This window comes from Haliotis asinina, chromosome 4 (genome assembly GCF_037392515.1).
Source record: "Haliotis asinina isolate JCU_RB_2024 chromosome 4, JCU_Hal_asi_v2, whole genome shotgun sequence".
Lineage (NCBI taxonomy): Eukaryota > Metazoa > Mollusca > Gastropoda > Lepetellida > Haliotidae > Haliotis > Haliotis asinina.
The window spans coordinates 78,314,666-78,328,033 of record NC_090283.1 but is presented as its reverse complement, the minus strand read 5'-3'; positions in this window follow the sequence as shown (position 1 = coordinate 78,328,033).

Sequence of the window (13,368 nt, the reverse complement as noted above, 5' to 3'; positions counted from 1 at the left end):
CACAGATACTCTTGACCTCCGTCATTTCAATGCATATCATTATTTTTCACCTCCGGGTGATAGGGCAAGTGGAGGATCGTCAATCTTGGTACGGCAAAATGTTATACATAGTTCAATAGCGCTTAAAACAAATCTCCAAGCCGTAGCTGTGCGACTTACATTGCAAGTTGCATTTACACTTTGTTCATTGTATATTCTACCTTCATCTACTGTCCAGTCAACTGATCTACAAGCTCTTTACAATGAACTTCCCAAACCCTGTATAATCATGGGCGATTTAAATGCCCACAACCCACTCTGGGGTGGTACTACTACGAACACCAAAGGTAAATTACTTGAGGATTTTCTTTCAAACAATGATCTCTGCATTTTCAATGACGGGTCACATACATATTTACATCCTGGCACAGGAACATATTCAGCTCTTGATTTATCAGTTACTGACTCTCGTCTTAAAGCCTGTGAACCCATCTGATGTACCTCCATCATCACGATGGAATTTTAAAAAGGCCAACTGGACTTTATATGAATCTCTCTGTACTGGCAAACTTAAACTTGAACGTTTTATTACTGTTCCTGATGCTATTAAATGTTTTTCAGATGTACTCAATGACATTGCTGACAAGTGTATACCAAAGTCTTCTGCAGTTCCACACATAAGAAAACCATGGTTCAATGATGAGTGCAAACAAGCTAGGAAGGCAAGGAAAAAAGCAGAACATTATTTCCGTCGCCATCCTATGGTGCATAATTTAAATAAATTCAAAATTTTAAATGCTAAAGCGCGACGTACTTTTAAACAGAATAAACGTCAATCTTGGCCAAATTATGTATCCAAAATAAATTCTCGGACACCCATGTCCAAGGTATGGAACATGGTCCGGAAAATTAAAGGTAAAGGTACTAAATCTAGTATCCAACATCTTAAACATGGAGATCAATTACTTACCGAGGAATCTGATATTGCAAATAAACTGGGTGAAACTTTGGCTAAACACTCTTCCTCTTCTAATTACGTGCCTAAATTCCAACAGTATCAAAAACAACAAGAAAAGAAAACTATTAATTTTAATTCAGATAATGGGGAAGATTATAATGAACTCCATACTGCTCTTGATCAAGCTCATGATACTGCTACAGGAGCTGATAACATACATTATCAGCTCCTGAAGCACTTACCAGAATCCTGCCTCGAAACTCTTCTAAATATTTTTGATAATATTTGGACATCGGGTAACTTTCCTCCCTCATGGCGTGACGCCATAGTAGTACCAATACCTAAACCTGGACGTGATCATACGGATCCGTCCAATTATAGACCTATTTCACTAACTAGCTGTGTTTGCAAGACCATGGAACGCATGATAAATAATCGACTTGTTTGGTACTTGGAAACCAATAACCTTATCACAGATATACAGTGTGGTTTCCGTAAAAATAGAAGTACTGTCGATCACTTAGTGCGTTTGGAATCATTTGTAAAAAACGCCCTGATTAATAAACAACACGCTGTGTCTATATTTTTTTATCTTGAAAAAGCATATGACACAACATGGAAATATTGCATTCTGAGAGATTTACATGATTTCGGTTTGCGAGGTCGTTTGCCTGAATTCATAGCCAACTTTTTAAATAACAGACAATTTCAAGTCCGTGTGGGTTCTACCCTGTCTGATCCTTACAATCAGGATCAGGGTGTTCCACAAGGCAGTATTTTGTCTGTCACACTTTTTAGTATAAAGATAAACAGTTTATCTAAAGTTTTAAACGATTCAATTGATGGATCGTTATTTGTGGATGATTTTAATATTTCTTGCCGTGGTAAAAATATGCATACCATTGAGCGGCAACTGCAGTTGTGTTTAAACAAAATAAATAAATGGTGTCTTGAAATCGGCTTTAAGTTTTCTAAATCCAAAACTAATTGTATACCTTTTTGTAGAAAATATAAGCCACATAAGGACCCAGAATTATCTTTAGATGGCACTCCCATCAGAGTTGTTAAGGAGGCCAAGTTCTTGGGCCTAATCTTTGACTCCCATTTAACATTTCTGCCTCATATTAAGTTCCTTAAAACTAAATGCCTGAAGGCTCTTGACTTGTTGAAAGTTGTTTCCAACTCAAAGTGGGGAGGGGATCAAGCAACCCTCTTACACCTATATCGATCACTCGTCCGTTCAAAACTTGATTATGGCTCCATCGTATATGGTGGAGCCTGCAAAAGCAATCTTAAACTTCTTGATTCTGTCCACCACCAAGGCCTAAGACTTTGTCTTGGGTCCTTCAGAACTTCACCTATTGACAGTCTCCACGTTGAGGCTGATGAGCCATCTCTTGAGCAGCGGCGTATAAAGTTAGCTTTACAGTACATTACTAAGTTATACTCTGATGAATCTAATCCTGCCTATAACTGTGTTTTCAATCCCCTTTATGGGGATTTATACAACAAGAAATCTTTGCTTGTCCCTCCTCTAGGACATAGAATTAAACCCTTTGTTTCCTCTGCCGGCATTGACCTGGAAAACATAGCTCCCTCCCGTCTTCTTTCTTCTCCTCCTTGGCAGATAGTTAGGCCACAAGTCGACCTAACATTAACTTCGTTTAAAAAATCAGAAACGAATGAATTACAATATAAACAAGAATATAATCAATTAAAACATAAATATAGCAATTATAAATCCTTATTTACAGATGGGTCCAAGGACGGTGGCGCAGTGGCTTGTGCCACTGTCATTGGATCCAGAACAATATCTTCTAGATTACCAGACAACAGTTCTATTTTTACAGCTGAAGCTAATGCCATACTAACGGCTCTTAAATATCTTCAAAGACACCCTAAACATAAACACTATATAATCTATTCAGACTCTCTTTCTTGCCTTCAGGCTATCAAAAATATTTCTTGTAAACATCCACTTTCAACTGAAATAATTGAATTGTATAATGATCTTGCTACTGGCCAATACGACATCGTCTTCTGTTGGTTACCCAGCCACGTGGGCATTTCTGGGAACACATTGGCTGACCTTACTGCTAAGCCAGCACTGAACAAATCTGTGACACCACTTCTTATTCCATACACTGATTATAAGGCTACCATTAGATCGTATATCCGTGATCTGATGCAGACGAAGTGGGACACCCAAGTGGGCATAAATAAATTACATGCAATAAAACCTTCTGTTGGTTATACCTACTTGGGTTGTCAGTCCAGATTTGAAGAGGTCATCATGCGGCGATGTCGTATTGGCCACACGAGATATACTCATGAATACCTATTGAAAGATTAGGATCCTCCGTTCTGCATCCCTTGTGATGAAATAATCACGGTCAAGCATGTCTTGCTTGACTGTGTCGAATATTCCATCACAAGGGATACCTATTTCAAATCACGAACAATGAAGGATCTTTTTAATAATATAAGTCCTCATTTAATCATTCAGTTTTTAAAAGAATTAGATTTGTTAAATGACTTGTAAATAGATAAATATTTTAGTACTGGAAGTTTAAATTCGTAACTGTGCTTGTTAGTGGCTGTATCCTCGAGGGGGGGTTAAAGTACTGTAAAATTATTTTCCTCCTGAGAGGGTACGTAAGCCCACAAACATTCAAAGTCAATTCAAACTGTCCATATTTTTAATCGTAGAATAAGTGTCTTTTTAATATATGGCTAGATTTTCCTAAATTGCTAACAACCGAAGGGATGATGTAAATCCAGCTAGGGTCCATACAGGAAGCAAAGGTACAGAAGGTCCCCATGGTCGCTAGTGTGGTGATCTACCTTCAGTGGTTGGTGATATATAGCCCGTATTTTATGTTGTATTGTCCAAATAGTGATATTAGTTTTAACTTTCTACACTAGTTTTAAATGATAACTGTGATATTCTAGTTATTGTACTGTCCTTTGACGACAGGTTTTTACAGTATATGCACATTTCATTTCAATATCAAACATGTTCTCGTCACGATATGGCTGGAATATTGCCGATGTGACGTTAACTACGAACTCAACTCAACCATTCCATGGTTCATAATTTAAACAAATTTAAGATTTTAAATGCTAAAGCGCGGCGTACTTTTAAACAGAACAAACGCCAATCTTGGCTAAATTATGTATCCAAAATAAATTCTCTGACTACTATGTCCAAGGTATGGAACATGGTCCAGAAAATTAAAGGTAAAGGTACTAAATCTACTGTCCATCATCTTAAACATGGAGATCAATTGCTTACTGATAAATCAGATATTGCTAATAAACTAAGTGAAACCCTCGCTAAACACTCTTCCTCTTCAAATTATGTACCAAAATTCCAGCAATATCAAAAACAACAAGAACAGAAAAGTATTAATTTCAATTCTGATAATGGGGAAGATTATAATGAGACGTTTTCTATTCATGAACTCCATACTGCTCTTGATCAAGCACATGACACTGCTACGGGAGCTGACACCATACATTATCAACTCCTGAAGCACTTACCAGAATCCTGCCTAGAAACTCTCCTAAATATTTTTGATGATATTTGGACATCGGGTAACTTTCCTCCCTCATGGCGTGACGCCATAGTAGTACCAATACCTAAACCTGGACGTGATCATACCGATCCATCCAATTATCGTCCGATTTCGTTAACTAACTGTTTGCAAGACCATGGAATGCATGATAAATAATCGACTTGTTTGGTATTTGGAAACTAATAACCTTATCACAGATATACAATGTGGTTTCCGGAAAAAAACAGAAGTACTGTCGATCACTTAGTGCGTTTAGAATCATTTGTAAAAACGCACTTAAACGCAATTAACAAACAACACGCTGTGTCTATCTTTTTTGATCTGGAAAAAGCATATGACACTACTTGGAAATATGGCATTTTACGAGATTTACATGACTATGGTTTGCGAGGTCGTTTGCCTGAATTTATTGCCAAGTTTTTAAATAACAGACAATTCCAGGTCCGTGTGGTTTTACCCTGTCTGATCATTACAGTCAGGATCAGGGTGTTCCACAAGGCAGTATTTTGTCTGTCACTCTTTGTAGGATCAAGATCAACAGTTTATCTAAAGTTTTAAACGATTCAATTGATGGATCGTTATTGGTGGATGATTTTCATATTTCTTGTCGTGGTAAAAATATGCATACCATTGAACGGCAATTGCAGTTGTGTTTAAACAAGATTAATAAATGGTGTCTTGAAAACGGGTTTAAATTTTCTAAATCGAAAACTAACTGCACACATTTTTGTCGTAAATACAAACCACATAAAGACCCTGAACTGTCTCTCGATGGGACGCCCATTAAAATTGTGAAGCAAGCCAAATTCTTGGGTCTAATCTTTGATTCACATTTAACGTTGTTACCACATATTGAATCACTTAAAACTAAATGCCTGAAATCTCTTGACTTGTTGAAAGTGGTTTCAAATTCAAAATGGGGAGGGGATCAAGCTACTCTTCTCCATCTGTATCGATCACTCGTTCGTTCTAAACTTGATTATGGCTCCATCGTCTATGGTGAAGCTTGCAAAAGCAATCTTAAACTTCTTGATCGTGTCCATCACCAAGGTCTAAGACTTTGTCTTGGGTCCTTCAGAACTTCACCTATTGATAGTCTTTACGCTGAGGCCGATGAAGCATCTCTTGCACAACGCCGTATCAAATTATCTTTACAATATACCACAAAACTATACTCTAACGAATCTAACCCTGCATATAACTGTGTCTTCAATCCTCTTTACGAGGATTTGTACAGCAAAGCGCCTTCTCTTGTTCCACCTCTTGGGCTCAGAATAAAGCCGTTTATTGCTGCTGCTGGTATTGAGCTGGACAGTATAGCTCCCTTCCGTCTTCTTTCTTCTCCCCCTTGGCAGTTGGTTGGACCACAGGTTGACATTAACTACATTTAAAAAATCAGAAACGAATGAATTGCAGTATAAACAAGAATATAATCAATTGAAACATAAATATAACAACTATAAATCCTTATTTACAGATGGGTCCAAGGACGGTGGCGCAGTTGCTTGTGCTACTGTCATTGGATCCAGAGCAATATCTTCTAGATTACCAGATAATAGTTCTATTTTTACAGCAGAAGCTAACGCCATATTAACAGCTCTTAAATATATTCAAAGACACCCTAAACGTAAGCAATATATAATCTATTCAGACTCTCTTTCTTGCCTTCATGCGATTAAAAATTTATCATGTAAACATCCACTTTTAATTGACATTATTGAATTGTATAATAATCTTGCTACTGGCCAATACCATCGTCTTCTGTTGGTTACATGTAGGCATTTCAGGGAACACAATGGCCGATCTTGCTGCCAAGGCAGCACTCAACAAATCTGTGACACCACTTCTTATTCCATTCCATTACAAAGCGAACGTTAGAACTTATATCCGTGATCTGATGCAAAAGAAGTGGGACACCCAAGTAGGTATAAATAAATTACATGAAATAAAACCGTATATTGGTTACACCTGCTTGGGTTGTCAGTCCAGATTTGAAGAAGTGATTATGCGACGATGTCGTATTGGTCACAACAGATATACGCGTAAATACCTTTTGAAAGGTGATGATCCTCCATTTTGTATCCCTTGTGATGAAAGAATCACGGTCAAGCATGTCTTGCTTGACTGACATTCCATCACAAGGGATACCTATTTTAAATCACGTAGTATGAAGGACCTTATTACTAATATCAATTCTCATTTAATTTTGTGATTTTTAAAAGAATTAGATTTATTAAATGAATTGTAAATAGATAAACTGTGCTTGTTAGTGGCTGTATCCTCAAAGGGGGTTGAAGTACTGTAAAACTATTGTCCTCCTGAGAGGGTACGTAAGTCCACAAACATTCAAAGCAAATTCAAACTGTCCATGTTTTTAATCGTAGAATAAGTGTCTTTTACTGAATGGCTAGATTTCCCGAATTGCTGACGCCTGAGGGGATGATGTAAATCCAGCTAGGGTCCATGCAGGTAGCAAAGGTACTGTAAGTCCCCGTGGTCCCTAGTATGGTGATCTACCTTCAGTTGTTAGCAATCTATAGCCCACTTTTATATTGTATTGTCCTGTACAGATAACATGTTTTAGGTATAGTTACTAGTTTTATATTCTACTCTGTGATAGTCTAGTTGTTTTACTGTCCTTCGTTGACAGGTTTTATAATAGGCATATATTTCATTTCAGAATTAAATGTTCTCGTCACGATATGGCTGAGATACTGCTGATGTGACGTTAAATGTTAACTCACTCACTCACTCACCAGTTTTTTCGGGTTGTGAATCGTTTCACAAAATTCACTCATTGCTCTTTCATTTCTGTGGCTACATCTAATTCACTCATATCGGCAAATGGTTGATCCCGGTCTCTGGCAATTCCTTTGCTAGTGTTCAAAGTTCTATGTGGAGATACCGAAACCGGTATTCCAACCAAAAGCTGTGTTGACATCAAATTTGTTGTTTGTTGTTTCCTGCTGCATTCCATGAGCAAAGAGCCTGACCGCAGTCGTTTGATGTTTGGGACTTCACCTGCAATACCTTGTATAGCTTTTGACACTGCAAACGGGTTTAATTTTAAAGGTGACTTGTCAAGGGTCTCTAGGATTAAAAATCGTGGCCAGTATTCAGTTGAGTTAGAAGGTCGTTGGTCATCATCATCACTGTCCAGTTGACGTTTGTTTCGTTTTTGGGAGGTTTTGTATTCCATAGTTAGTGTACAAGGTTCATCATCCGAACTCCCCACCCACCACGGAGTATCACAAGGACAATACTATAAACAAGTGGGTCTCCAACTTGAAGCACCAAGGATACTCGAGCAGAAGAGTTATAAATAACACATCCACCAGATTGGCCCATGAGCCACCGCCTCTGGGGCATAAGACTCTAGGCAATGAGCAAACCATGATATTTCAAAATCATAAAAGTGTGACCAATTCTGCCACGACCACAAGTAAAACATTTCCAAATCAAATTTGTGTGATGACATAATATACGTCCGTACACAGGGCTTGGCGTGACCAGCCGATTGATAGAATCGGGCCAATTCTACCACCCGTCTAGGTGAAGTAAGGGTCAAAATGGTGTGTTGAGCAAATGGAACACTATTCAGGCTCCCATTGCCCTCAACCACCAGACTACCGTCCTCCACGGACACGGGACGCAACCCACGGCAAACAGCTTGCCCAATTTGGTCGCCTCTTACGACCAGTGGCACCCATGAAGAGCCACCTCCTCGTGGTGGGTGCTGGGTAACGCTAAGTGCTCTTCTCCCGTGTGGACCCGGGGCAGAATGTGTCCACAGCACCCCATTGCTGGTCGTAAGAGGCGACCAAATTGGGCAACCTGTTTGCCGTGGGTTGCGTCCCGTGTCGGTGGAGGACGGTAGTCTGGTGGTTGAGGGCAGTAGGAGACTGTACATTTTATCTCCTTTTGCTCAACACACCACTTCGGCCCTTACTTCACCTAGACGGGTGGTAGAACTGGCCCAGTTCTATCAATCGGCTGGTCACGCCAAGCCCTGAGCTGAAACTATGATATGCTCAAAACTTTATGAAACTGTTGATTTGATTTTTCATGCTTGGCCAAACTATTTGGATTCCATAATTTCAAATGTATCATGTTACGTATGTTTTTGCCAAGAGTCGTATGCCCAGAAGGCGGTGGCTCATGGGCCAATCTGGTAGACTGATTATCTATTTAATCCTTCTGCTGGAGTATATCATCCCAGTATCCTTAGTGCTGCAAGTTGGAGATCCACTTGTATATAGCATTGTCTTTATGATACTCCGTGGTGGGTGGGGAGCTGGGGTGATGAATCTTTAATATTTCGACATGGCTCTTGAAACCCCCTTGAAAAAAAAGCGTCAACGTGACAATGATCATGATGCGAATGAAGTTTGCATACCTCTTACACAAGTTAAGTACTGGCCGAGATTTCTAGTTCTAGAATCTCCGGACAAGCAACCTATCAAACTGAATCCATTTGCGATTTCGAAAGGAGTGTATGGTATAGCAGGAGATGTTAAGACTATCAAACGTATGAGGTCTGGATCACTTCTCATTGAATGTGCCAAAAGACAACAAGCTACCAACTTGCTGTCTGTCGATTCCTTAGCCGGTCTCCCTGTTTCTATATCTGTTCACAGGTCACTTAATTCAAGCAAAGGCATTCTTTCGTCTCTCCATCTCCACCCAAAACTATCAAAGCAGGTTATTGCAGCCTTACAGTTGAACAATATATACCCAACCCACTGAGGTGTTTTAAGTGCCAAAAGTTTGGTCACGGGGTAAATTCATGCAAAAGTACTATTACTTGTGCCTACTGTGGTGAGAAATCACATGTTACTGAGGACTGCGATAGCAACTTTAAAAAATGTGTTAACTGTTCTGGTGAGCATTCGTCCTCGTCAAAAGAGTGTCCCATATGGAAAAGAGAGATGCAGATTAATAAAATCAAAACTGTTCAGAACATTACCTACAATGAGGCTAGAAAACGTGTACCTTCCTGTGATCCTCATGGTTCCTATGCCTCCGTAACTAAAAGACCAGCATTGATAACATCTTCTATTGGCTGCCAAACAGATTTGACGTGGATACATTCCATTAATCCAGAACCCTCCTGCATGTCCGATTCATGCACACAAACTACTGTTGAGCCTTCTTCAGCTGTACAGATTCTTGTATCGTCTCCTGCTTCTGTAACCCCAAATCAACAAACAGGGGTACAGAAAGACTCAGCACCAAATTCACATTCCAAGAAAGGAAAAAAATGCTTTATCCAGATATAAAAGTGACTCAACTCGAAACAATGAAACGAGTAGAGCATCAAAAGGTTCTGATGATCCCATCAAACTTTACAATAAATTTGGATCATTTGAAGGGATGGATGTTTCAGAGAGCATCCCTCAGAGAACAACAAGTTTGTTGCCTAAACGTAATGGGCGAGCGAGATCTCCAATTAATCCGCCTAAGAGATGAAAAGTTCTCAGCCCTTGATTCAGTGGAATTGCAGAGGACTAAAGAGTAACTTAGACGAAATACAGTTACTCATACAAGATCTTAAACCGTCAGCATTATGTCTCCAAGAGACATATCTAAAAAAATACAGATAACTTTAATTTGAGACAATATAGTGATTACCATTCTTTTTCTCCCGTGGGAGATAAAGCTACTGGAGGCGCTTCTATTTTGGTTCATGACAGCGTCATTCATAGCCCTGTCACTCTAAATACAAATTTACAAACTGTTGCTGTTCGTCTTACTCTGCACATGGCACTGACATTGTGCAGCTTGTATATACCTCCCTCGTCAAATATTCAACATTCAGATCTTCAAAATTTATATGATCAGCTTCCGAAACCATGTCTTATCATGGGCGATCTTAACGGGCACAACCCGCTTTGGGGTAGTGTCACCACAAATACTAAAGGTAAAATCCTTGAGGAATTCATTTCCGATAATAATTTATGCATTTTCAATGACGATTCAGCTACTGACCTACATCCAGCTACGGGAACGTATTCTTCCCTGGATATATCATTTGCCGACTCAAATTTATGTAATGAATTCGAATGGGAGGTGCATGATGACCTATGTGGGAGTGATCACTTCCCAACTATTCTTAAAGGCATTATCCCTGGGGATGATCCACCCTTATCCAGACGGAACTTCAAGAAGGCTGACTGGTCCTTATAAAACACTTTGTATTGATCATTTAAAACCTGATGTTTTTGTAAACAGCGAAGATCCTGTACAGCTGTTTTCAGATATAATCAATAACATTGCTGACCAAACTATCCCCTAGTCCTCTGCAATTCCACATATTCGCAAACCATGGTTTACTAATGACTGTAAACAGGCCAGAAAGAGTAGGAGGAAAGCGGATTTTCGCCGCCACCCTACAGTACATAATTTAGATAGAGTAAAAATTTTAAATGCCAAGGCACGCACTTTTAAACAGAGTAAGCGTCTGTCTTGGAGGAACTATGTTTCCAAAATTAATTCCCGTACACCTATGTCTAAGGTGTGGAATATGATACAAAGAATTAAGGGCAAAGGTTCCAGATCTACTGTTCATCATCTGAAGGATGGTGACCGGTTATTAACTGATAAATCTGATATTGCCAACAAGCTTGGTGAAACTCTCGCCAAACATTCTTCTTCGTCCAATTACGTACCTGAATTTCAACACTACCAGAAACAGCAGGAGAAGAAGAGAATAAATTTTACCTCAGACAATGGCGAAGACTATAATGAATTATTTTCATTACATGAGCTACATACTGCCCTTGAGCAAGCTCATGATACAGCGTCAGGAGCCGATGGTATTCACTATCAGCTCCTGAAACATTTGCCCAAATCATGTTTGGAAACAATGCTAAATATTTTTGATTCAATATGGACTTCGGGAAATTTCCCGTCTTCTTGGCGTAATGCTATTGTAGCTCCTATTCCAAAACCTGGCCGGGATCATACTGATCCGTCGAATTACAGACCAATTTCTTTAACGAGTTGTGTCTGTAAAACCATGGAGCGTATGGTAAACAATCGATTAACATGATTTCTTGAAACTAACAACCTTATCACAAATATTCATTGTGGTTTCAGGAAGAATCGTAGTACCATTGACCATTTGGTACGTTTAGAATCCTTTGTTAAAAATGCATTTATCAATAAGCAACATGCTGTATCGATCTTTTTTGATCTGGAGAAAGCATACGATACCACCTGGAAGCATGGCATTTTAAAGGATTTACATGGTTTCGGTTTAAGGGGTCGTTTACCTCTTTTTATATCACAGTTTTTACAAGGCAGGCAATTTCAAGTCCGAGTAGGTTCTACCCTGTCTGATCATTACAATCAGGATCAGGGTGTTCCGCAAGGCAGCATTTTGTCTGTGACCTTATTTAGTATCAAGATCAACAGTTTATCCAAGGTTTTAAACGATTCAATAGATGGATCACTTTTCGTGGATGATTTTAATATTTCCTGCCGCGGTAAGAATATGCATACTATTGAACGGCAAATGCAATTATGTTTAAACAAAATAAATAAATGGTGTCTTGAGAATGGTTTTAAATTTTCTAAGACAAAAACTAATTGTATCCATTTCTGCCGTAAGTATAAACCACATAAGGACCCAGAATTATTTTTAAATGGCCAAGTTCTTAGGTTTGATTTTCGACTCTCATTTAACTTTTCTTCCGCATATCAAATCCCTAAAAACTAAATGCCTGAAGGCACTTGATCTATTGAAAGTTGTGTCAAACTCAAAATGGGGAGGGGATCAAGCTATTCTCCTGCACCTATACCGTTCAATTGTCCGTTCGAAGCTTGATTATGGCTCCATCATTTATGGTGGAGCCTGTAACAGCAATCTAAAACTCCTTGATTCTATCCACCACCAAGGTCTGAGACTTTGTCTTGGGTCGTTCCGAACTTCTCCTATTGACAGTCTCTATGTCGAAGCCGATGAACCATCTCTTACACAGCGCCGTATCAAATTAGCTTTACAATATATTACAAAACTATACTCTAACGAATCCAACCCTGCTTTTAACTGTGTTTTCGATCCTCTTTATGAGCATTTATACAACAAAAAGCCTTCTCTTGTTCCGCCTCTTGGGCACAGAATTAAACCATTCATTTCTGCTGCCGCCATTGACTTGAAAAGTGTAGCGCCTTCTCGTCTTCTTTCTTCTCCTCCTTGGCAATTGGTGAGGCCACAAGTTGACCTCACATTAACAAAGTTCAAAAACTCAGACACAAACGAATTACAATATAAACAGGAGTTTATGCAATTAAAAAATAATTATAGTACATACAAATCTTTATTTACAGATGGGTCCAAGGATGGTGGCACAGTTGCTTGTGCCACTGTCATTGGATCCAGAATAATATCTTCTCGATTACCCGATAATAGTTCTATTTTTACAGCAGAAGCTAACGCCATATTAACAGCTCTCAAATATATTCAAAGACACCCTAAACGTAAACAATATATAATCTATTCCGACTCTCTTTCTTGCCTTCAGGCTATTAAAAATTTGTCTTGTAAACATCCACTTTTAACTGACATAATTGAATTGTATAATGATCTTGCAACTGGCCAGTGCGACATCGTCTTTTGTTGGTTACCCAGCCATGTAGGTAGTTGAATTAGCAGATAACATTGTTAGTGGCTGTATCCTCGAAGGGGGTTGAAGTACCGTAAAATTATTGTCCTCCTGAGAGGGTACGTAAGTCCCAAAACATTTGGAATCAGATTTAATCTTCCACATTTTTAGCTGCAGTGTCATCGTAATTTTTGGCTAATCTTGCATACAGTCGCCAGCAGCTGGGGGATGGTGTAAATCCAGCTAG